The following is a 24,772-nucleotide window of genomic DNA, read 5'->3' as shown; positions in this document are numbered from 1 at the left end:
CAATGAGGAAGCCACAGTTTAATGATATGGGTTTACAAATTTGCTCTGAGAATAGTTTATAGCGTGTTTCTGAGAATTGCAGTGGGTACACTGTCAACGTGGCTTGTGATGACCTCTTAAAATGGCTGCTCGCTTTCAAATTTGAACTGGGGGTGAACGCCCAATGGGAACCTAAAGAATTTTAGAGGAAAGACTGTGCTGATCTGTGAAGCATCAGTCTGAATGCACCTGTCATGCAGTTCAGAGCTGGCGCGTGCCTGTTGCGGCTTGAAACACCTACTACCCCACACCCCTTTAGGTAGGAGGCAATGGTTCAGCTTCCCCACCTTCCCACCATTCTGACTGAATCCCCAGTTCCTGCTGAAACAACCATCGCCATCTTGTATCCAGAGGCTGCCAGTGTGGCCACCTCAATCCAAGTCATTATTGGCACTATTTCCAGTTCAAGACTTTTGTGTGAGAGCCTAAAGCATTCTGGGTTTAGTAGTTTTATTTTGCTTCTGTTAAAGAACTTACATTCGAACACCTGAAATCAATAATGTATAGATATAAAGTACAGGACTGGATACAGTGTATGTAATAACCCACAGTATGGTGGCCATCTTAGAAGCTGCAGCGATCTAAAACGTAAGCTTTGTAAACAGTTGTGTCAAAAAATATAATTCTGCGGACATAGTTTTGTGAAAATGAAAACTTAGCAAATTCAAAGGAAATGGTCTTGAATTCAATGTGTTGGAAAGTGAAGAAGGAAAAAATGTGTAGAGGAAATAAACATGGCAATGGCTGAGCTTTGTGGGGCTCACGGCAAATGAGTTATTCGTAATGGAATGAGCTAAAGTGATAATGAGAATTAGGAGAGTGCCATGCCCCATGACCCTTTATGTATATGTTGTGCTGTGTTATAACATGCTTCTTTGGGGTATGCTATGTTATGTTATATTGCAAGCATTTCTATAGCGCATGTCCACCATTTCAATGACTCCTTAGTAGCTTTGGGCTGCAGGTACCCTGTGTGATTCTGGGCGTCTTGCTGACTAGAGTCAGTGAACAGTGTATTTCATTGTGCCTGTTATTGTTTAATAGGGATTCATATTATATGGTTTTGATAGAACTGCCAAAGGTGGTTATTGATAACTGATACAGGATAGCATCTGTGTAAATTCTGCTCTGGATCCATGTAATGCATTATGCGCATGGACGCCTGAGGGGAAGTTATTCCGGCCTGATTTAAGGTGTGGTGGGCGGCCATCCATCCGACACCGGAGCAGCGGTAACACCCTCAGCTGCCCTGGTGGATTGCGCATGTCATATGTAGAGATCCCCACCCACCTGGCAGAGAGTCTTTGCTCTCAGTGGAGCCGCCATCACCGCACCTCTTCTGACGTCATATTCATGTGGCTGCTCTGATATTTTTTTTATTTTGCTAAAGAAAACTCACAAGGGGGATATGTTTCTGTAAAACAAATAACTAATGACTGTCACTTTGAGAGATTTCTCCCAGGGTGTGGGGTGTCATTTTTCCTTTTTTCTCTTCGAGGTAAATAAAAAACAAACCTACATCTGACACACTCCTTTCAGTGGGATGGAAGTCTGGTGCACTTACTCCAGCAGTCTCAGGTCTGCCGGTAGCAACATGACAATTCACTCAACTCTTAATGGGACGGGTGGGCAAGCACTTTGGCAGACAGGGTATTACGCCAAGTTTGTGGTGAAGCACTGTGTCAGACTAACTCTAAATCATGATAAATAAATCAGGAAAGGTACCTGCCCAAGAGGTATATAAGCGGGCCTAAAATATAGGTCCCTCAATCCACACAAAACTAAGCTGGGATTGAACGGACAGAACAGACAAAACGAGGCACCAGACAAAAATTATGGATACAAAAATATATATATCTTGTTTATTTTGTTTTTAAACATAGAATTTTTTTTCCCTTTCCAGATACTTTTTAGTCGATGGATACACATACATTCAAGAATAAATAAAGACAACAAATTTATATATAAATCAATACATTGTTCAATGTCCCACACGTAAATTTAAATCATGCACACAGACATTCATTCCAAAAGACATTCCAAACAAATATTCCGGTCAAGATGGTAAAGCTATCCAGTGGTGCTCGTATAGGTGGTAACTGAAGGCCGAAAGTTCAGGCGCCAACGCGCGTTTCGGTATTGGACCCAGACAAGGGCCCCACCTTCATCAGGCCGTAGACCAATAGATAGTAGGGGACATGAGCAATATTTAAAATTCAACCCGCATGATGGAGGTCAAGGGAAACATTTTCAATATGATGCAGATACTCAATCAAAGAAACTACTACACGTCAAATGTAGTGGCCAGGCGTATTCATATAAAAATATCTCAGCCAAATCAGATCAAAAGACGAGTATTCAGGAGATATGAGAATCAGGCTAATAACATATTTGTCAGTCACAAAGACGCCGTGATGGGAGGTGCGCAGGAGTTGCAAACGAATCTCACAATGCTCAGGTTCATGGATGCCAATATGGTGGAGATTGCGCAAAAACGCTAGTTACGTTTACGTTTCTATTGGGTCTCAAAGTGAACTTAGTGATCTCTGAGGTCGGGTTCTATCAGTACGTCAATCCCGCGACGTTGAAGGTGCCTAACTCTAAATCATGCTTTTGTCCCCTCAACTATTTCCTATTTCCAGATGTGACATTGCATCCCTCGCTGTTGTTATAGCGCACTGTGGCGTTGAGCAGCAGGACTGGATAATATATTCGTATTTTTAATAAATGCACGCTTCTCTGCTAAATAGAGGAACATACAGTGCTTATTTGTGCTGGTGCAGACTATGGATGTGCAGAAGTGAACCTTTTTTTAAAAAAAGAACAGCAATTTCTCCTTTGTAGTCCAGAGGGGATTTGGAGCCGATGGAGATTCACCGCCCCTGCAGTCCTTGCATGGCAAGATAAATATGCGGGTCAGATACATTACAACTTCCATTTATCTGTAAAAGGAATTCAGCAAATCACAAGGACTCTGCGGTGTGTGTGAGGCTGTCTGGGTGTTTTCACAGGTGTCCTCTGACTCCCGGGCAAACAATTTATCACAGAGATTGCAAGAGTCAGCCTTCTTTGGAAACTACCCGAGATCATGACGCAGCAACGCTGCCAAAGACAATCTGCTATTTGTATCCATCCAACAGTGGACCGCCAGTAAAGTTCATGGTATTTATTGCCGGATGATTACAATCAATGACTGAGTAATAAAACGAGGCTCCTTGTTTCTAGGTCAGGGTAAAGAGGACATGGCTGTCCCCATCGTGTACTGCTGCGCTTTTTCCCTGGTGAATGTCAGACCATCGATAACAAAAATATGGTCTGACATAAACATGATGCCTTAAATGTCTTTCACAAAATTTTCACTCCAATGGATGTATATGTTCTATTATTAACTCCAATGATGCAATATTTCTAAAAAAAAAAAAGGTATTCAATACATGATGTTTGCCAGACAATATTTAGACCATGATTTTCTGTTACCATAAATTTACAATTCTCTGCTCAAACTTCGCTCCATGATCCAAAACCCTAAACCCTCCTCAAGGTACCCACTGCGCCTGTCCAACTTGATTGCGTCTCCAGTTTCCTCAGAAAGGTGGCAATGCATTAACCCAATGTCCTCCTGCGCCTCCAGTCTCTTCCTTGGTACAGTGTCTGCTACCATATGGGGGAGGATGATGTGTAGATGAGTGTCATCTCTGTTGCCTAAATTAGTTAAAATGCCATGAGACATTTAACCAGGGCTTAGTAAAAACGTGCAGGAGATGCCCCTGCGTGGCACTTAACAGCCCCCTTCATTCCAGGCCTGGCATTCCTGCTTCCCTTCATGAGTGAATGCTGGGGCATGGATGTGGTTTGCGGCACTCGACAGTCAACCACCAGCCTTACCCAGGCCTTTAAACTAAACTCTACCTCTCGGATTTCTTTCAAGTGTTCAAAGCCTCAGATTCCTCTCCTACAAGGAGGAATTGGAACTAAATTGAAGTTAGCTGATCTGACCATCAGCACAGCAGTAACTGTGCTTCACTGATGCAAAACAAAGACCGTCTCGTGCATTCCCTTCCATTGAAGAAAGAAGCGATGGATGCCGCATGATTCACCTCTACTCGACTCATGCACAGTACATGTCCAAGGTGCTGGCCGGGCTCCCCAGTGGAGCCTTACTCTTCTGCACTCAGGCCAATTGTGAATTCACATCCACCGTTTTGCATTCAAAGCGTGTCACAGCGCAGCATGTTATATCGAGACTTCTCTGCATCTGGCACCCCTTGGGTGTGTGCAGGGGTGAGCTCCGTTGGCATCCAGGCACAGGGCTGCAGCGGAAACCAGAACCACCACAGCCCAATGTGAGGTGGCTATATATGAAACGTCCGGTCGGAGGGATTTTATGACGCATATCATTTGTCCCAAGAGTGGCCTATTGGCACTAGAATGGAGCATGATGCATGTACTGCTATTTCAAAAAGACCCTCTATTTTAGGCCAGGAAAACGTTTGTTTAACAGGCAAATCTAAAAGACTTAAATGCCCCTTCCGGGGTGGGTTATCACTCTGCCCAATTATAAGCGGCCCAAACGCTGGTCATGATTTTACCACCCGATGAAGGCAGCGTCTAAAGCTACAAGAGGCCTGGGCTGAAATAACATCCTGGGCTCAGCCCTTGGCCCCACCAACCCTCTTCCATGGCACGGAGAGCGCGGAGTGTACCCATCTGCCACCACTCACACTCTACTCTGCCCTGCCTCCCTCTTTAACCCCACATCTCACCAGCCGCCCCACATCACCCTCCACTTCCATTTACCACCTGCTCAAAGAAGGTGGCCAATGGAAGCCCATTTGCGCCCAGAATGGCGACAGCGCATGCAGATTTGGACCAGGCAAACCTCCAGTCTGGGGACAAATACTCACAACAGCTGGTTTATGTGCGGGGATGCCAGCCAGAGACATATGAGGACTGCAACACACTTTGAACCAATTGCAAGGTCAGAAGGAATCTAATAAGTGGTGGCAATCGTGCAGTCCCAGAATCTAGTAAACACGTGCATTTGCAATGAGATGCATGAACTAGTCAATCTCTGTGCACTTAGCTGCTAATGCAAGCAGGTGGTGCTCTGATTGGTAGCTGCTCATTCTTAGAAGCTACCAATCAGAGCACCACCTGCTTGCAGCTGTTTGGAAGTGATGCAAACAGAAATGCAGTGAAAGCGCAAAACGTTTACAGTGAGGCCTATTCCTCTAGGAGATGAGAGGAGAATCACTTTCCTCTGCCGAGGCACACAGAGCAGATCTAGATAACAAACCACCTTTTTACCAGTCAGAGGCTGATTATATGAAAAGCACCACCCAAGCAGAGTGGCTATCTTATGTAAACAGCACAACGTGAATGAAGGACAAACACATGGCAAGCTACATATCATATATCCAGGTGCACTGAACCATGCATCAATTGGCTTCTGGGAGTTCTCAGAACGCAGGGCCAGGGTAGGCAGACAACGCAGCCAGCACCATGAGAGGGATTCAGAGGCTGCCATATAGTTTCTAGAGCACAAACAAGCCTTCTATTATGGCTCAGTACCACTGTGTGTCAGACACACTCAATGAATATGAAAAACCACATCATCATTTCCCAGAAAAGGGATCTGGGTAGAAGAATGTCCAAGGTGCTGACCGGGCTCCTTATTGAATCCTTACCCTAATGAATCTTTACTCCTCTGCTGGGAGATGTTCCACTGTGATACCGAGTGTATAGGTGCAGAGGAGGCCGAATAAGTGATCATATACTGAAATCCACTCTTTTTCTTTATATCTTAGAAATAATGCTGTGTGGGAATACTTGGTACTTTACATCGTGTATTTTATCAGCCGCGCTGCTACATAGAAATTATTTCCAGCCTTGAGTCCATCTCCGATACTTTTATGGTTGGGTCTACCTCAGGTTTCCTCAAGAGCTAGAAAGGCTAAATCCCGTCGGGCTCGAGACATAGGGCCATACTTATCAGATAGTATGCAGTGCAGCAAGTCACCTTGCTGCACTGCATTACAGTACGGCCCATTCCAGCCTTTTCCCAGTGCTGGTGCTCAATGGGCTGCCAAGCGCCAATGCATGCGTTGAATGGAGGGCTGTTTTTGTGCAGGAAGGGGCACCTTTCTGCACAAAAGAATTCACATGAGGCATATGCCTCTATCTATGTGTGCTGCAGAATGCAGAAGACCTAGAAAGAGGAAGTAACAAGGAGAAATAAAGGTCTTTGTCTTAGTTATGCTTTCCCAAGGAGGATGTATTAGCATTTTGGCGCAGTCTCGAGTCTATCAGTAATGGTAAATCTGGGAATGCGTAAAAATCCATGGTTGTGGTGTCAACACCCATGCAACACCCATGGAACGCCTCTGTGGGGCAGAGTACCGCAACGATTTTCGCTGTGTTGTGATACTCTGGATTTATCAAGCCACTCAGGATGACACAAAGTTGCCTTAATTGACTTGATAAATTTCATTTTGGGGTAGCGTTGCGCATGCACCACGTTGCGAGATGGAAAAGCGACGCAACTCCTACATAAATATGGCCCACGGTTCCTCTGGAACCTTTCCTGTAATGGAAGAAAAGGAACTAGGGAAAGTTGCCATTTTCGTAGTCTGGCCTTAAGCAATCTTTCCTATTTTCAGTCCTTGACGAACTTGCACATAGCTCCTTTCCTTCTCAAACCCAGGGCTGGATCAGCCATTTATCCATCAGGTAGTTCCCTCGGGGAGCCATTGGAGGCAGTTTTATCAATCTCCATGGCCCCTGTCTCCAGGTACTCGGGGTTTGTGGCAGCAAGCACAGCAGCAAAAAGAGAATGAGAAACACACAGAAGAGAGAGAGAGAGAAAGAGAGCGAGACTGAGGAAGGAATGAAAGCGGAAGGGGACAGGAAGGGAGTAGGGGTTTGAACATTTTTGGCAGGACCGCTTTTGGTTCCCAACCCCAACAGCTCAAATCATCTATCTACTTTTCCGTCCTTCCATCTATCATGAGTCTCCTAAATGGGTTTAGTACCAGAATATTGTGGTCAGAATATCCTTTGAAATCAGTGCTGGCTCTTAAATATTGTTTACAAAAATATTGCTCCTTTGCCATTAATAAGAGAAAAGCTACATCCAAAGGCACAACATTTTTATAAATATTCAGCACACAGTGCTTAATTTGTGCCAGAGCTTTCCGGTGCTGAGCACCGACACTTTATTGGTTTCCGGTGCTCGGCATCGGCACATAATTGTCAACACCACACTTAGGGCAGTCTGCCACAAGGTGGCGCTGCTCATGTAATTTAGAATGTAGAAGTATAAGAGCTGTTTAGGGAAACAAAAGACATACAAAAAATTACTAATACCTGCCTCCCCAGACATTCCTTTAGCTTTGGGGACCTGGAATAATCTGAACTGTCGCATTTACATGCGAGAGAGATGTTTAGTAGGTGTTTTGGCAGTGATGACAGGGGCGATTGACGGTACAAGCTGCAGTGGCCTCCTGATCAGAGCCCTGGCACTTAATATTTTACAAATTAAGCACACTATATGTATGTCAGGTGAGATTTTTAACAACAATATTCTGACTCGCAACCCCTATACATCTCAGGCACCTGAAAATGACATTCCCTCAGCCTATTCACACCTGCTTATCAGAATTTTCAGCTCTAAGCAATGAACATTGTCTCACTGCAGGTTATGTTATTGCTGCGTTGGTTTAGTTATATAACATTTGTATAACATACAATCTGACATGCCAGTGTAACACAGCCGTGCATTTTGATAACATGTTGTATGACTTGAAAGTTTCCGTCACAGGCCAGGGTCTGATTCAGTTGTGGTGGTGTGCAGTCAGGAGCTGGGTATTCTTGAATATGTTTCCGTTCCCACATTACCTACGGAGGCGTGAAAGGGTCAATTCAGCAGAGGGGCCTCTGCATAGAGTGACTCAGATTATGCTCCTGGCAGCGCTTTGAAAGAGTCTCCACATAGCCTTAGCAGAGAGGCTATGCTACACTCTCCTTCACTGCTATTCAATGCCCTCACCTCTGTGGAGTCACCTCATTTAACGCTCAGCAGCAGCAGTAAATGTAGAAGCAAAGCACGGGACCCCTACGGAATCTCCTGATGCTGCGACCACCTCAGTGCACTCCAAGAACCTACCCTGACCCACTGGTGGTATTTTCGATCCTTGAACTCAATTCTGAGGCAAACTGGATTTCCTGATAGGTCCTAAGGGTATTTCAAATAACTATAGTGTGAGAGCTGGAATTCTGCTTAAGGCAGCATTTTCCAACTCACATATAGATTTGAGGTATAATTCAACACGAGGCCCACAAATTATCTTTCTTTATTTGTTGAGCTCCCCATATTCTGTTCATCTGTTGCTCCCTAGTGCTCACCCACCAATCCCAGTTATCCTTACATTTTTCCCCTTTTTGAGGTCGAGCATTCGCAACCTCTTGTATATACTTTAGTATATACTTATATGTGTATGTGCTTTGTGGGCACTGGAGATCAGCCCTAAGACTTGTTTGCTTCCGCTTAGGGACTTTTTTTCTGTTCAACTGCCTCTATTTAACTTTCTTGATAGAAAACGACCAGTAGAGGTCAATATAAAACCAGAATTGCTTTCTGCTTGTTCAACTGCCTCTATTTAACGGTCTTGATAGAAAAGAACCGGTTGCGGTCAGCAAAATACCAGAATTGCTTAGCTGAGGGACTTTCTTGTTTTATATTTTTCTGGCAACTGCCTCCATTTATGTTTCTTGATAGAAAACGACCAGCAGAGGTCAGTAAAATACCAGAATCACTTTAGCATTCTCTCGATTCCAGTCCAAAGAAATTGCCCTCCACGAGCACCTGAAGACAATAATACTTTTTTCAAATCTTGTATTTGAAAAGGAAGTGTATGACAAGTGTCCAAGAATAGAGTTGACTACCAGGCGTGTCAAAGATCAGAAGATTTCTCCGTATGTAATTACGGATCTAGTGCTAAGGCAATGGCAGGGTGATAAGGAGCGAAATTGTTCCAACAAGTCCACTCGCAGCTTAAGTGAAGGGGTCCCACATCCTTTGGAAACTAAAGTCAAAAGATTGTCGATCTGTATGTTGCAGTTCAACTTTGTGCAGTAAATGTCTCTATTTAGCAGCCTGATCTGGCAGCTCTTTGAGTACCTTCGTATACCGACTGACCGGTTCACACCAGAATGGGAGTTTAAAGAATATTGTCTTTCTCGCAGTGTGGTCCGAATGATTGGAACCGTTCTTCCTTTTCATCCATGCCTGCGACCCCTTTTTCAGAGTGTAGCCGGGCAAAGTGCTGCTCCATGGTTCCATGTCTGGCTGATGTTGCCTAGCTAATGAATAATGGCAAAGAATCTTGTACAAAGATCAGGAATGACATGTCTACAAGTATCACTAGCAAAGCAATCCAGTTTTCCAAGTGTGCTGAGAGCTCCGCCATGACATCCTCTCTAGGCGAAACAGTGCAAGCTGGAGAACACCTTCCACAAAATAATTAGACAGTTCAGAAAATTGCAGCACTTGAGGGGGAGATAGCCTCATCCACCACCAACAAGTACAGATGTCTGCAATTCTGTCATGAGCATTATAAAACAATACCTTTTAAAACAATGCCATGCTGCTAATAACAATCCTCCCACAACCAATGACCCTGGGAAGGATAGTGCTGAAAATGTGCCAAGCAAGATGGATGTTCTCAAGGATTTAAATAAGATTTGACTGCTTGCTGTGGAAAGGTTGCCAGGCGGTACTCCTGTTATGAAGGAGGGGAAAAAAAGAAATTCACTTTTAGGCCCAGCTAAACTAATTGCTAATGCCCTGAAGCAAATATTTGCACACCACAAAAATGAGGACTCATTTGGAAAAGAAAATCAATCATATGAGGGTTCTCCATTCTGAAGCCCAGAAACACCAGTGTTCGGACGTCATTTATAAAAGTCGATTGGAAAGTGGCCGCCCCTCATCGGAGCTGATTAAACGGCTAATTCGGTGTATGTGAAGGTTGACACGCATGTTTAAATGAGGAGACAATTGAAAGATAAAGGTTTCCTTTAGGCAGCTAAAAGTGATGCTTGCACTGCACTGGATTGGCTCGAGGGCCGTAGAAATGCTGCTTATTTTTAAACTATCTTTCACTTGTATTTGAATGCTCCCACCCCCCTACAGTTTACTGTGGTGGATGCTTTTGAACGTCTTTGTAATGCCGTTGTGCCCACTACCTGTTGTCTGTAAATCCTTTGCCAAGTCTACCCTCTCGAAGAAGACTGTCTTTGTATCGGCCTGTGCATTCCAGAAGAGAGTGCGTATTGAGGAGGACACTGAAAACGAAATTAAAAATTAATTATAAGTGGACCGGTGTAACCTGTAGGTGCGAGTGATGAGGTGCTTGCAAGCATGCATTTCAAGTAAATACATTGCCTCTTTCTGATGTGTTCTCGAGTGCTTGATGTTTGTTCTCTGCTCCACTACTGTTTAGGTCTCGCAGACCTGCGTTGCAGCGCGCATGCGCTGTTCGCGTCTGCGAGACATATTGTGGGTGAGTATATTTCAGAAGGGGGCTTGAAGCCCCGCCCCTCATTTTCATTGGGTAGCGTCACCATTTATGGTAAACGGTGGCTTCCCATTGAAAATGAGGCTTCTGTGTTACTGCCCTTTGTCCTTTTGGGACGGCCCATCCGGACTGGGTCTCCTGCTTCACGGCTGTCGTGAAGCAATTTCTTATCTCAGAGGCGTGTTATGTAAACAAGCCTCTGAGATCCAGTCCTGATGGGCCTCCCAAAAGGAGACGGGGCGCCGCATGTTTATTTTTGCATCGCGCTTTCGCTTTCACTGAAAGTGAAAGCGCGATACAAATATAAACAGCGCTATGGGGAGCGCTTGTTTTTTCCTATTATCCTGTTTCTAAATGTTGGCCTATATGTTGTTGTAACACCAAAATAAAGATGAGAAAGACGTATACTACGTTTAAAATAGTTTATAAATAAAATATTTGTATTGTTAAGTAAATATTTGCAACTTTCTGCGTTCTTCAATGTGCAAGGCAAACACAGCTTAATATTTCACTTCTCCTGAGAGAACGTGTGACTGAGAAGGTAGTGACACTCTTCCCGCGCATGCGTACTATCATTCAACCAGTTTTTGAAACACATTTTGAGGCGAGCGGCGCACTTTGGTTTGTTCTTCGGTGGTGTTTTTCTATTTCAATCTTTCTCTCTGCGAGAAGTCATGCGGGTGGGCTCAAAGATGGCGACTTTCGTGAGCAAGCTAGAAGCAGCCAAGAATAGTCTGAGCGAAGCGTTAGGAGACAACGTTAAACAGTGAGTACGACTATGGCATTCTTTAACTTACGAGGGCCCTTACCTGGCCCATACCTCTGTGGGGTGGGAGGAGCTCCGGAGGGCCCACATAGAAGATGCGGCCTACGGTTCATGCATAAACCTAGGGCTAGATTTGTGAGTTGTGCCCGCCAGGGAAGTAAGTGGTGGTGAGAATGTTACTGGAAAAGGATTCTGCGGAAAATTAGGCAAACTGTCGCCTGTGCTCTACAATAGCGATGTCTGAATGTTTGTAACTCTTTCATTTGTTTCATTCCTTTGATGTGTTTCTTTATTGAGTTATGTAGTCCACATTAACAAGACTTATAATTTCCAAATACAGTTTATTTAGGTGAGGTGTGTGTGTGAATTAATTATAATTAAGCGTTGGGGTGAGATTGTGGTTGCTGACCTCATCTGCATGTTACTACAAATAATATATTTAGCCTCGCTGCTACCCGAACTGACAGTTACATGTAGCTTTATTTGTATTTATAAAGTATAGATTGCTGTCGTTCAAACACATCGACATGTCAGATCCTTTCTATTTTTAGTCACAGAATGCTCCGCAGTTCATGCATTACTGGCAGGGAGATATCTTATTAGGGTTTATTTATACATATGGCATTCAGATGAGACACAGCTCACCCAGGTCAAACAGGATGACTTTAGAAGCCATCCCAGAGTCATTAGATGATCATCCAACTACATTAGAAGTCGTTTCCACGTCATCAGACATCATCAAGCTTGATATATCTCACTTTGATTTAAACCTGTTACCAATGTCCCAGATGCCGGACTCTGCAGTAGATGCGTTAACCCACTCAAACTTCTCATAAGGACCAGAATCTCTTGACTGCAGGAAACACACATATGTCTGTAGTAGGTGCATTTACCCTTCTGCATTCTTTCCTCCAGGATTCAAATCTGTGACCAGCAGGATACACATGAGTCTTTGTAGATCAGTCTCTTTACCCATTTAACCAGCATTTCTTAACCTTTTGATTTCTGTTGACCCCTACTGAATGATTACTGGAAGATGGGAACCCCCATCTAAATAGTTTCTAAGATGTGAACCTCAAAACTATTCAGAAAGAGGTGTACTACAAATTAATACATACATTATGGAATATTATATTTATTTCACGAAAAATATGCAGAAATCAAAAGTTACATTTTAATCTGAAGGTTAGAAATTTTCAAATTCCTTCACATCTACAGAACATTTAAAAACTTTCAACATTAAATTTTGTTTTATTATGTGGCAATCTTTTAAGTGCCAGAATGGTCCTGAAAACGTTTGCCCAGCACCTCTCCAGCATCGCCAAGTGGTGCCATGTGGCATTAGCCTTGGACTCTGTCCCTCGCATATGAAGAACAAGCATTTGCAATGCAATAGGTCTTGCATTTACGCGAGTTTAAGCTATTGGCATTATAAATGGCAATGCCTTTTATTTATGTTTTAAAAACCAAAACTTAAAAAAGGCATTGTTATTTACAATGTCAATAGCTCAAACTTGCATAAATGCGAGACCTATTGCATTGCAAATGCTTGTTTTTTTTTGCAATGCAATACCAGTTTAGTGGCTATTAATGTCACAGGTTCTGCGACTTGCACACGCCTATCCTGATGTTTTTTTTTCCTCGTAGACCTTGACATTTTTATTGTGTTTGATGAGGTTTTGTACATATTACTTTTAAAATAAAACTGCCATTTAACTATTTCTATTTTTAAAATATCTTGTATTTTCAGTGATATGACCACCGAAGGCCCTGATTTTATATTAAAAACAGATCTTTGGACTTTACCATTTCCTGCTGAAAGGCAATATTTTTCTCCATTTATTCCCATACCTGGCGTGGTAAGCAGTTTGGTACTTACTTTCCCTCCATGTTAAAGAACAGTAGAGGTTTCAGCACCCAGGCTAATGTGCTGCATAGCTAAAGTAATATAAGGTCCCAAAGGCGAGACCGATTGCATTGCAAATGCTTGTTTTTACCAGTCTGACATTGCTGTCAGTCGTGTTGGAAATGTAAAGCAAAAAAATTAAATAAAAGCCATAGCAACTGCTACTGTATTACGACGGATGGGTGCACATGCATCACAATGCATGCACACTCGTGGGTCATTTCAGAATGGTAAAATAACAATTAAACAATAGATTACATGGGAGCTCAAAAGGGTAACAAACAGCCCGGTAGCACTTCGCAGCTGCTGGGCTCTTCACCAAAACAAATGTATGAACAAAACCAGTATTTCACCACTCGCAGTTAAAGGAGAAAACTATTAGCCTTGCCAGAGCTTATTTCACGTGCATTTGGTGAGGGTAGCTCCCTATATGTGAAAAGAATGGATCTAAACTATGACATGCCAACATAGTTAGAGCATAGTTATCTTAGTAAGAGATCCTTTCAACTTGCAAACCGGCTTAATGCACTCCATACATGTAAAATTAATATCTACAGGAATGGGCGGTGCGAGAAATTAAATATAGTTTTATGTTATCTTTTAAATGTCAAAACATTAATGCTTTTATATAGAGTTTCATTTATTGCTTTTTATGGAGTAATGATGTTGTACACCTAATTCGATGTATATCTCTCTTTTCTTTCCCTTTTCTCTGCAGAATTTTGATTAATCTCTGGGCCTGTCCTTTCATGCCTTTGTCTCTTCTAACATTGTTTAGCATGAAAATCCCATTTCTGCATTTCTATTAAACTGCCTTACTTGGTACATCTTTTCTGCACCCGCTAGAGATTCATTGTTCCAGGAAATCTGATTCATGTTTTACCAGTCAGTGTTCTTACTCTCGATATTTCGAAGAAGTCCCGGACACAAACTTTTGGCTGAAAAGGTGCTGGATGTGCTGTACAACAAACACTAATCTAGAACTGTTTTTCAATCTTACACTGAGCAGCTAGTGCTAAGAAATCGAATTATTGAATCAAAACGTACACTACAGGCCTTAACATGTCTGTATTTATTTAGAATCCTACTGACTGAAATATAGGGGGGCATTTAAAACACTATATGGGGTTGCTTTTTGTGGCATTAGATATTGTTAACTATTATGTAACTTTGAAGCCACATGGGGCGTATGATTCACAAGAGACTTTGCACGCATATGTGTAGTTTAGGTGGCCAAGAAAGGTAATTTGTGATTCGAAACTCGACATTCTGAGGCAAAAAGTTATCATAACGGTGTCCTGTCATATATAGACAGTGGGGCTAGGGCATTATATATCAAAATGCAAAATATTGAGGCTCCAATGAACCCTACATGTAACCATCATTTAAATGCTTATATGCTGCCCATTTTCTGACTTCAGTAGGCATTTATTAACCAATTATTTCATATTGGTTTGGTATTGCTCACTTATAGCCACATACGACTGTATCAACGAGAGGTTCAACACTACACTTTTTTTTCATGTCAAAATACAGCGCAATTTGTGCTGCAGTTAAAGACCAGGAAACATTGTGCAGCATACATCATTTCATAAAAGACTTCTTTTACTGGACTCAAATATCCGATAATTAGTTATTGATAGTCTATTGAAGGATCAATTGCATAAAGAGAACCCCGGAGAGTGCAGACTCTTATCAGATGACTGACACCTGGAAAGTGTATGAATCATTTGCCTGAGGACCCTCTAGATGTGATAATGGACAATTAATGGACAAGAGTTTCTGCCTCACCTCCAGAAGGAGAGACTAATTCTAAACAACTGGACCGTACGAGGAAGATGGTTCCACTTATCTGAACAAATATTACATAAAAGTACTGGCTGACTTTGAGAAAGTGGATTATTAGTTGGGGTGGATGGTAGTCCACCAAATATAATAATGTCAATATTTGTGTTGGATCTAATGAAGGTTTCAGTAATTTAAATCTGAGCTCAACACCTAGGAGCTATGGCACAGAGCAGGCAGGCTTAAATTAAAAACATGTGTAGGTAAGTACATAAATAGTTAAAATAAAAGTCAGAAGCAAAACACAATAACAATTCCACTCCAGTTGATAAAATTAGAGCTTAATTTAGTGAAATGACACCAAAATAACAAAATACCATTAAGTGGTAACAGAGATATGAATTTTGAAAGTAAAAAACAGTGCCAAAAGGCATTGAGCGCCAACTACTGTCATCTGGTTGAATTTGACTGGGATCTAGGAGTCCTTCTAATGCCAACCATAGTGTGGATACAGAAATTAGTTTCCTCCGGGTTGGAAGTTTTACCTTCAAACTTATTCTCTGAAATGGAAGTCAAAAATCCTCAGTGGGGCAAAGCAGCTGGGTTTGGCCAAAATAGGCTGTAAGAGGCTGGATAGCCATTGGATCGGGTCGCGGTAAAGTCGTGGACTTTTGGCAGAAAAGCTCTGAGCATAAGGAATTCAAAATTTGAATCGAAGGAAGGTCCCTCACTAGTCAGATACTTTTGGATCTTTCCCCGGTGAAGATTTCTATGTTCTGACCTAGGGCCTGAGTTATGTATTGGTAGTAATCATGCTCAACCGGCTGCAGATAATCCAACATAAAGGTCCGACCTCCAAATTTAGATATTTATCAGCAGCTGAGAGTAATCCGTCTCCACCATAGCCGAACTTCTCAAATTAAACCTTTACATGTCCTACTCTTAAATATCGTGCACCCTTCCTTTATGGACTGTTTATGACCTACTTAGGGATGAATTATTAATATTTAAATGGAGGGTTTAGGCTTGTCAAAAGCAGTTATTGTGGCAGGTCGAATTAGCAGTTTTAAAACTATATAGACAGGTTACAGTGGCATGCCTGCAATCATGTTTTCACTGTCTCAATGGATCCAGCAGCCCACTAGTGACATATAACTTACAGACCCTGGGTAGAGTTTGTACATATAATAGCGACTTATAGGTAAATTAAACATGAGAAATTAGGAATATAGCCAATTTTAACATGATTTTAGGGTCAAAGTGCATGCACTGGGGTCTGGTTAACAGATTCCCAGTCCCCAGGTTAAAAAATCCAGCAGCATCGGTGAAAATAAATGGGAATGTTAATAAAAAAATAAGCATTTTTGCTATATCAACATTACAAAACGGTTCATACATCACCAATGTACATGAAGGTTTGATGTAGAGTTAATTGGGGCGTCTAAACTTTGGATCTTAGGTCTAGCCTATGATTTTATTTAACTTTGATTATTTTTTTAACTTCAATATGCATCTATTGAGTTCCCAATTAGAAAGCCACACACATAGAGCTTAAACATTGACATATGCATTACATATGAGCTTCATGCACCCTATCCAATGACAAATAATACTAGATACCACGCAATTTAGCAAATTGGTAACAATATGCAGTTATCTAAGCATCCCATTTTTGGATATACCCATGCCTTCAGATTTGCTGAATAGCATGACCATTCTAATGGCTATAACGCAGGAGATAGACAACCTGCCTTGGATGCCCAGGAAAAATGTTACCATCTTTAGGAATGAAGGCTCCCTTTCCAAATAATGATCCTCTCTCGTAACAAGGGCAGAGAAGTAAGATGTCTAAGAGAGAAATGAAGATATAAACAAGAGGAGGAGTCTACAGCATGAGCGTCTAGCAAAGGAATGCAGCAGTCTACCTATTTGTAATTCTAGTTCTCTGTGGTACGGGGCACAACCAATCCATGTCTAGCAGATAGATGGATAGCTTAAACAAATGGACATTCATCAAAAACAAATCCATAAACTAAGGTCGTTTTCTTACTGCTTGCTTACTGTTGGTTCTGGTGTTGAGATGTGTCGCCTGGAGACATAAGTCAGACCGCATTAGTTACGTTCTATATTTTCGTAAATACATTTTCCCTGAATGGATATATTTACAGTGCATAAAGCAGAGTATGCTTAGTATGATTACATGATGAGCACAGCCTTGGCACCAGAAACCAACAAAGTTCAGGCTCACCATAGTCTATTTTCACCTGTGCATTGCAAAACGCTGTATTTTGTTTTCAATTCTAATAACCAGCTATCATAGTTGGCTGATTCAGAAAAGCATTGGCTGGCTTCAGGCCATACAAGCAGGCACAATGAGGACTGGAGCTGTGCTTGGCCAGCTGTGATGCCCTAGAACATGTGCCAGACTCCCAAGGAGTAAGCCGGTAATAAAAACACAACTAAATAAGAATAGAACTTACATCAGCGACCAAGTTTTAGACACCTCAGCATTTCTCTCATTAACCTAGTAAGGGATGTGGTGCATTTGGGAAAATTGCAGCTGCAGACACAAAGATACAAATGTATTATATTCATACGATTTTGTTTACACGTCTGAAATTACAGTATCAATAATTCCTTTATTTCGGCCAATTTGGCCATAAAAGCACATGTGAAATACCATACAATTCATTTGCTTCAAGATCAGGTAGAAGTAAACGAGAAAAACAAAACCGGGCACATGTAGTAAAAGCAATTAGTTAAAACATAGCCGGGTGCAACCTGGAGCAGTATAAAATAAAGAGCAATCAATTGGCGGCTCAATGAGAAGAGGTTCTGGTCATATAGGTCGCAAAATCAATCAAAATAGAAACATGATTGACAATTCAAAGTACATGTACAGTACGATTGAGCAAGTCATCAGTCCAGATTTAGGAGGTCAGAGCTTTGGCTTTGTCACTAGAGGTGGCCAATACTCACAAACAGCAGCCCAGTTAACAATAAATACAAAATGTAAATATGGTTGATCGTTAAAATCATTCTCGGAGGGCGATAAAACTGGTGATCCCTTAAAAACCTTAATTAAGCGATTAATGTAGGAGAATATTGATCTCATTTATAGTTTTTTTTTTTAAATCGCTCTTCGAGTGCAACACATTGAGAATAAAAAGCCTGCTACCGAGTATGCTACAGGGAGGCTAATGTCGTGTGTCAGTATTCTAAAAGCCTCGGCACAGCGCCTGGTACCTAAGTTTCTGCCTATCTGGACCAACCATCATTTTCTCGCTTTAAGGTATCTGGGGCAACAAAAAAGGACATGGATTTCTGATTCAATGGCCCAGTCACATGCCGGGCAGCCCTGGGATTGCGAGCCCGTCCATCTGTTTGTAAAGGAGCGGAGTTGCAAAACCCAGTGTCTGAACTGCAGATAGAGCTTTCTGGCAGTTATTGGCTTGATATCATTCAATGCTGGCTCTAGGCTGTACCGGTCCTTAATTTCTAAGAAAGCTGCAATAAGCTTGTCTACTGGAGGAATGCTCTGGAGTTGGGCCAGTTTGAACTCCCAGTAGCAATCCTTTAGCTCTTTCCTGGACACAGTGGCACATGCCTCTTCTGGGTCTGCCCAAAGATTTCCCCGTCCCAGATGCTCTGAAATGTGTCGGATGTAGGAGAGCCAGGGTAATTTGCCCGCCCCCGGTAGACTCATCACCTCTCTTAGTTCATCTCTATAATGTAAAAGTTCTGGGGTGACCCACAGACGTCACCAAAATAAAAGGGGTCTGAGGTTAACTTCTTCAACAATAGCCCTTACCCCCAGGTCCATTCGGAGCGACGTTAGTGGGGTACTGCGTGGGAGACCAAACAGGTGCCTGAGGAAGGTATTTTCTGTCTGTGTAAGACTCTCAGACCTGTGGTGGCCCCATAATTCTGCTCCGTACAGCGCCGCTGCCCTAGCTTGGACCCTATATATTTATATATTGCTGGGCTCACAGGTTTGTAGCTGGATTTTCTGAAAACTTTCGCAAGCCCCCCGAAAGTTGATTTTTTAATTTGCACCCCCCAGTCCATTGTTTCCGTGATAGTTATGCCGAGATAATCAAAAGCAGATACTCTCTCTAAGGGTTAACCATTTAAGCTTGGGTTTGGTCGGGTGCTTCTGGCTGAGTTGAACGCCATAAATTTTGTTTTTGGAGACTGATCTCGAGCCCTCTTTCCCTGCAAAACGCCTCAAATCTATTTAGTACCCTCTGTATCCCCATAGGCGATTTCGACAATAAAAGTGTGTCATCGGCAAACATCATGGCTGAAATTTTACGTGATGCCAACTTAGGGACATCCAGATCTTACAACGCACCAGGGGGCGTGTTTGCACAGTGGTGAAGGGAGGGGGCGGGGCCTGAGCCGACATGTGTGCAAACACGCCCTGTGGCGTGTTTTAAGTTGGGGAATTAACTCCTCTTCAATCCTGAGGGTCCCTGGGAGTCAAGTAGCCCACCAGGTACCTCCAGTAAGCGCCACTGCGCTACGTTGGAGAGAGGTGGCCCAGGCCATGCCCCTTTTTACACCACTCTGCAACGCAGCTCTGTGGCGCTTACTGGAGGTATGTGGTGGGCTAGTTGGAACCCAGGGACCCTCAGGATTGAAGAGGAGTTAATTCCCCAACTTAAAACGCGCCACAGGGCGTTTTACTGACAGATACTTTTCTAACATATGCAATGTGAGTGTGCGGATCTCTGTGTGACTGGCTGCCTGAGTGGCTATATAGGTGAATAGGTGGATGTGTGAGAGGCAGTATGGGGAGTGAGTGGCTGTGTGGGTGGCTGCATAGATGGGTGTGTGTGTGTGTGTGTGTGTGACTGGCTCTATCAGTGACTGAGTGGCTGTGTGAAAGGCTCTATGGATGGATGAGTGGGTGTGTGAGTTTTGTATTTGTGGGTGTATGAGTGGCTGAATGGGTGAGTGAGTGGCTGCTTTGAGAGGTTGTTTGGTTATGTGAGTTGGTGTGTGAGTGGCTGTTTTGGAAAGTGAGTGTCTGTGTTAATGGCATATGGGTGAGTGAGCAAGTATGTAAATGGTTATATGGATGTGTGAAGGGGTATGTAAGTGGTTATGTGGGTGTGTGAGTAGTTGTATGGGAGAGTGAGTGGCTGTGTCAGTGGCTGTAAGGGTTAATGAGTGGGTGTGTGAGTTGCTATATTGATGAGTAAGTGGAAGTATAAGTGAGTGGATGTGTCAGTGGCTCTATGGATGAGTGATAGGTTGTGTGAGTACTGGTGTGGGTATGTGAGGGGTTGTACCCATATCTCTTAACTGGGGATGAATGTGTTGATTTGTTCTGCATTCCATCCATCAATTGTGTATCTTTTGCTTTCTCACCCTAAGTGTGTGTTGTATGCCCAGACGTGGGTCCCGGGCTCACTGTGCCACTGGAATCAAACTATCCTGGCTGAAGAGGGGTGAAACCCCGAAACCGGTCCTAGGATGCTTGTTTTCAGTCCAGGGAAGACCTGGCTTAGCAGTTCGGGCTGGACTGTTCCCATGAGGCACAGGGTCAAGACTGATTTGCATATGGCCAGGTCTAAACTGGGGTGGCATGGTGAGCAAAAGAATGATGGATTTAACCCAGATCTCTTGACTGGGGCTGAATATTTTGATTTGTTCTGCATTCCGTCCATCAATTGTGTGTCTTTTGCTTCCCAGCACATAAACAGAGTAATCTGTATTACAGTTGTAAAACCTATTCACCTTCCTTTTCTGTCAGTTTGAGGACTGGAATGTAGAAACATTTCTCACCATTCTACAGGCTTTGTTCCATTGAGCTGGTATTATTAAAAGTGGGGAATGATTTGGAGAAACAATGCTGTAATGAGCTGCTTCTCCTATGTCAACATGTTTCGAAGCCCTCCCCTGACTTCATCAGGGCCAAAAGGTACCTTCTACACTCAAAATTGTAATGTAATAGAAATTGTGTATATACATGTAGATAATACTACGTGGTGGACATGTCAAAATTAACATGCACTGTATACAATACCTCAATAGGTATGTTACTTAATGTAAAAAAAATTCTGAAAGGGTATAATGCCCCATGAGCCTCAGAACAGGGTGGGAAGGAGTGTCTATAGTCAGACGAATCTTAAGATCACTGCCTCTCCTGGAAACTACCTCCCCGTGGCTCCGTGGTTCCGCAGCGGGGCAGGAAGACCCCTATGATGAAGTATGACACCAAGGGCCCTTTTGGTGTGTGAGGGGTATTTTAACAAAGCTGTGTGCGTTCCACCATTGTAGGAGACACACTTAGTTTGGGAGAACACGTTTACATATCTATTTAAGGTAGGATCCCTTTTGTTTCTTACATATTGATTAGACGAGGACGTATCCACCTCTTTGCTCTCCAAGCATCACCTCTTCAAGCCCTATTTTGATTATTTACCTATATATCCTTTTAAGTCTCAATGTTTTCCCATAAAGAATGCTTTCTTTCAGATTGCTCGAATGCTGACTATTAAAGTGCAGAGTACTATTCCCAGTTGTCGTTTTACATGCACTGTGGTATTGATTTTACCATCCTTCACTTGCAACAGATTTGTCCAAGAAATTAATCTCATTAGAGCTCATATGTGAGGTAAAGTGCAGGTTAGAAATATTTTCATTGAGGATTTTAATGTACTCTTCTGCCTTTAATCTGGGCCATATGCAAATCATTCTTGACACTGCTCCGAATGGGAACAGTCTAGCCAGAACTGACAATCCAGGTCCTCCCTGAACAGGAAACAAGCATCCAGCCACCGGTTTTGGGGTATCACTCCCTCATCTGCCATGCTAGCTTGAGTCCAGTGGCACAGGACCCATGTCTGGGCATACCCATCCCACTTACGGCAACAAATGCTGCAGCAACAATGGATGGATGGAATAGATATATATATTAATATATGTAACCTTTTTTTTCAGTGACTATATATATACATATATATGTGCGTGTGTGTGTATATATACATTTTATGCATGTATATATATTTTTTTTCACTGAAAATAACCAAAGGTTACAGGGACGTTATAGTTATGCTCAGATTTCACTTCTACAAAACCAGTGAAATTCAGCAGTTATAGTTAGCATAGCTAACTATAACTTGTGCCCCCCCCGCAATGCACTGCTTATGACCTCACATATTACATCACTCATAACATGGTCAATTACATCACTGATGGCATCTCAAATGGCATCACTGATGACATCACTGATGACATCATCTAGTGACTGTGACTGTTTTCAAAAAGTGTATGTGTTAATATATTTATACCAAAGTGTATTGGTGAATCAGTGGGTGTATGAGTGCCTGTTTGGATGATTCAGTGGGTGCGTGACTGGTTGTATAAGTATAAGTGAGTGATTGGGTGTGTCGGTGAATGTATGTTTTAGTGTATGGTTGTGTGAGTGTCTGTATCAGTCTGTCAGTTGGTGTCTAAGTGACTGCATGGGTGTGTGTGCATGTGTGAGAGACTGTATGGGTGAGTATGTGTATGGCTTGGTAATGAGTAGGTGGATGTGTCAGTGGTATATGGGTGAGTAATTGAGTATGTGAAAGGCAGTATAGGTGAACGATGGGGTATATGAGTGACCCTATGGGTGAGTGAGTGAATGTGAGTGTGGCTGTATGGGTGAGTGTGTACTTGTGTCAGTGACTGTATAGGTGAGTGAGTACGTGTTTAGTATCTGGGGGTGTATCTGTATGGGTGAGTGACTATGTGATTGACTGTATGGGTGAGTGACTAGGTGTTTGAGCAGCAGTATGGGTGACTGACTCAGCGAGTGAGTGTATGTATGGATGTATGAGCGGAGATGTCAATGGCAGTATTAGTGAATGGGTGGGTGTAGGAGTGGCTCTATGGGTTAGTGCATGGATGTATGTTTAGATCCATGAATCAGTGGGAGGGTGTATGAAAGGTTCTATGGAGGTGTAAGAGAGTGCATCAGTGATTCTGTGGATGATGTCAACCAGCAGTATGCCAGTAGGTGCATTTGCAGAGTGGTGGAGAAAGGGGGCGAGACCTCTAAAGACCTCTCAGCAATTCCTCTGTGCAGGACTTACTGGAGGTAACAGGAGGGCTAGTTGGTCCCACGGACAATCTTGGGTTAAGGGGACTTCATCCCCCAACCAGCAATGCACCAGGAAGCATGGTTTTCAGAGTGGTGGATAACACCTCCAAAGTCCTGTCAGCAATTTCGCTCAGTGAGACTTACTGAAGGTAACAGGAGGGATTGATGGCCCCCAAGGACACTCAGCATCCAAGGGGATCTTCATACCCCAACCAGCAGTGAGCCAGTAGGTGTGTTTGCAGAATGGTGGAGTAAGAAGGTGTGACCTCTGAGGACCTCTCAACAATCCCACTGTGTGGGACTTACTGTGGGTAGCAGGAGGGCTTGTTGGGCCCCAAAGATCTGCTGCAGCCAAGAGGACTTCATCCCATAACCAGCAGTGTGCCTGGAGGTGCGTGTGCAGAGTGGTGGAAAAAGGGAGGTGGGTCCTCTGGCGAATTGTTGGTTGTTTATTTTAAATTTATTTTTAGGGGAGAGGGGCTGCATGGCCACACTTCCCTGGAACAACTTTGGCCCCAGGGACCCCATTCTCTGGGGCCAAGCCATTTTTAAATAGGGGAGGGGGGGCATGCAGCTCTCCTTCCGGGCCTATTTCGGCTCAATGGACCCGCTCCCCTAGGGCCCATTTTGTTTTAATGAACTTAAAGGGAGGGGTGGAGCAAATGGCCCCCCTCCTCCAGGGTGATCTCAGCCCTGGGGACCCTAATACCCCAGGGCCCGGTCTTTTAAAAAAACAATAATTGTAAAGGGAGGAAGCCGAGCGCCCCCGGGGCTGATTTCGGCCCTGCAGATCCCATCACCTGGGGTCTGGCCTCTACTGTGGGTGCCCTAGTCCCTGTCCTGGGACATAGCAGGACCCGGCCCTAGGGGGTGGTGGTCCTCAGGGCCATTATTACCAACGAGGATCACGCATCCCCCCCACAATATTTAAAGATCAAGCCCCGGGGAGATGGTGGTCCCCAGGGCTGTGGTGGTCCAAGAGCACCCCTCCATGTGAAAACAAATAAGCTCCGGGAGGTGGTGGTACCTGGGGGTAAAGAGACCCAGGAGGGAGGGGGCATACATACCTCCTCCTTTATTTGTATAATGCCCCAGGACCTGGCCCACCGAGGGGCCGATAATGAACAAAGCGTGGGATCCCGCACTTCATTTAAAAAAAAAAATGTTTGTCCAGATCTGAAGACCCGCCATAAATTTGATTAAAATGCTTTTTATGGTGCTCCGTGGTCCCTGTGGGGACCCCCCTTCAGAGGACTAAGGGGTCAGGGTATTTCTACCCTGCTCCTTTTTGTTTTTTTAACTTTTTTTTCAGTGGCTTGGTTCAACCGAGTTACAAGATGGCTGCCAACACTTTCTGGTTTGAAGTGTTGACAGCCAATCAGATCTCAGCATGCGATCTGAGGAGGGGTAGCGAACCCTTCACGTCCCCACCCAGTCTGGTGGCTCAGTGGACGAATGCATCCACTGCAGGGGCCTGTGTTCGACCTCATGGTCACAGGTTCAAACCCCGGCGGGTCCACTCAGCCTTTCATCCATCTAAAGTCGATAAAATGAGTACCGTTGGGTAACAATAAACATCTGTTATTCTGCGCCAAGAGACC

At 43.4% G+C, this 24,772-nt stretch overlaps 1 protein-coding gene and 1 pseudogene across 1 annotated transcript in view; one reads left to right on the top strand and one right to left on the bottom strand.

The window, feature by feature from the left end:
* Positions 1 to 24,772, bottom strand: part of ABCC8 (ATP binding cassette subfamily C member 8) — a 1,425,084-nt gene that overhangs the window by 1,225,395 nt on the left and 174,917 nt on the right. The window lies entirely within an intron of this gene.
* Positions 9,176 to 10,042, top strand: LOC146857527 (mitochondrial fission regulator 2-like; annotated as a pseudogene).

The sequence above is a fragment of the Triturus cristatus genome, chromosome 3_2 (genome assembly GCF_964204655.1).
Source record: "Triturus cristatus chromosome 3_2, aTriCri1.1, whole genome shotgun sequence".
Lineage (NCBI taxonomy): Eukaryota > Metazoa > Chordata > Amphibia > Caudata > Salamandridae > Triturus > Triturus cristatus.
Note: the sequence above shows the minus strand (reverse complement) of the source record. Positions and strands in the feature narration are given on the sequence as shown.